This window comes from Podarcis vaucheri, assembly GCF_965113315.1.
Source record: "Podarcis vaucheri genome assembly, chromosome: 11".
NCBI classification, from domain to species: Eukaryota; Metazoa; Chordata; class Lepidosauria; order Squamata; family Lacertidae; genus Podarcis; species Podarcis vaucheri.
Window position 1 is genome coordinate 15,274,706 of NC_138749.1, and position 1,900 is coordinate 15,276,605.

General features: G+C 42.3%; 1 long non-coding RNA gene across 1 annotated transcript; it reads right to left on the reverse strand.

Moving 5' to 3' along the window:
* Nucleotides 1-427: 427 nt before the first annotated feature.
* Nucleotides 428-1,900, reverse strand: LOC309514267. The gene is made up of 2 exons (XR_014211853.1): nucleotides 1,780-1,900; nucleotides 428-1,299 (listed from the first exon to the last, which is right to left on the reverse strand). It is a non-coding gene; the product is annotated as an uncharacterized lncRNA (long non-coding RNA).

Here is a 1,900-nt window from a genome sequence, read left to right on the forward strand (position 1 = left end):
TTTGCCCTCGGGTCTCCTTCGCCCATTGCTTGCAGCCGAGATGAAAACCTTTCCTTGGGAAATGCCAATTGTGTACTGTTAGGAGGGTTCCCTTATTTGGCATGGGAGCTCTCCCTCCTCCTGGCCGATTCCGGGTATTCCTGAAGAGTTTTAAACTACACATTTGCCTACAAAAATAGCATCTTCCGAACGGATGGAAGGGCGCCGCAAAAATCACAATTCTGGATGGGTTGTTTCTTTTTTGACACCTCCCCTCCTTTTTTCCTTTCAGCTTCTCATCTCCATGACACTTCTTTTCTAACATTTCTGACACTCTTAGTAGACAGCTAGAACTCTCTTAAAACCAGAAATTTCCAGGAAAAGTTGGGAGAGCCATAAATATATTTATATGGCTAGTCTTTTGTGTAATTAATAAATGTCAAAGAAATGAGAGATAGATATACACATTTTAATCTATGTGTAAACATAAAGCATGCATGAATTATATTTCTTACTATTCATATTACACCCTCCTCAACGCAGGCTGGCAGATTTAATATATACCTCATGAAGTCCACTACAAACCGATCTTTTACAAACCTCTTTCAGTAGGAGTATAGCGTGGATTTCTCCTACTCTGAGCTGTAGGATCTTACACAGTTATATATATATATATTTAAGTCAGCTAATGGAAAACGAAGAATTTGACTCTGCCAAGTCACCACATCAAAAATAAGAATTTTTCCTCTCTTTTCCATATCGCCGACCACGCCGAGGTCCAAATCCAGCCGGAATTGCCAAGTAGGTTTTCATTGTGCGTTGGATTTAGATGGATCTCTGAGCCGATTTGAACTGAATTCCGCTCGAGTGCTTTCCGGATCGAGCTGCAGGAAAGCTCACGAGCCGGTTTACAAGGCTTTGATTTGCTCGATTAATTGGAAGTTTACTGCTTTCAACAAAAGTTACTACCGAGGAGTTGAGGGAAGTGCTTTCGGGATCTTGGGCAGGTGTTTGCGTGGAGCGCGAAGCCGTGAAGAAATTTGTTGGATGTCAGGAAAACTCTTCAAGCAAACACCCGAGAGTTAATATATATATATATATATATATATACAAATTTCCTTTGTTCCCATACTGGCTTAGAAAGATATTTCCAAAAATATAGTTTTTCGGGCACCTTCCACCGAAAAGAGCTGAAACCTAGTAAATTTTTCATGCTATTCTTAAAGTTTCCAAAGACCTCAGATCGAAGCAGGCTTTCCTATAGCTCAGAACAGTCGCTGCCTGTAGATTTATCGTTTCCAACAAGTGGGAAACTTTCCCCTAAAGTAAAAAAGAAAGAAAGAAAATTATTTATAGCTCAAACTTTTCAGGTTTTAAATTCGTATGTCCTCCTCCTCCTCTCCCTCTCCTTCCCTTAAACTTCAGAAAGAGAGACGTCGGCTGCATTTCTCTTTTGGATTTCTCACAAGTAAACGTGAAATGTCCTCGACCAGCGAGCGAGTCCACCCCAAAGTGTCGATAAATTAAAAAATCGCGGCCCGAGTTTCTCCTCCGAAGCTAGCTTCCGCTTTTGGAGAGTTAAATTTGTCCCTTTGACAATCAACAGCAACTTTTGCCTTCCTTTTGAAAGCGCAACAAAAAGATTTCACGCCCAACTTGAGCGGAACAAAGAGACCTCGCGCCGCTTTGCTTCGGGACCCCCCCCCCCCGCCGCCCCGCCCGCCTCCTCCTCCCGTGTTAAACGGAGGGTGAGTCGCTTGTTAGGGGGGATGATAGGAGAAGACTCAATTTTATACATACTTTCTTATTTGAAGGAAGGATGTCCCTGAGTTGGAATCACGAGAGGACTGCGGGTTTGAAAGGAAAATTCGGGATCTCTCCATAAAGGACGTTAAAAGCTTTCAGTCTCATTTGATTTTTT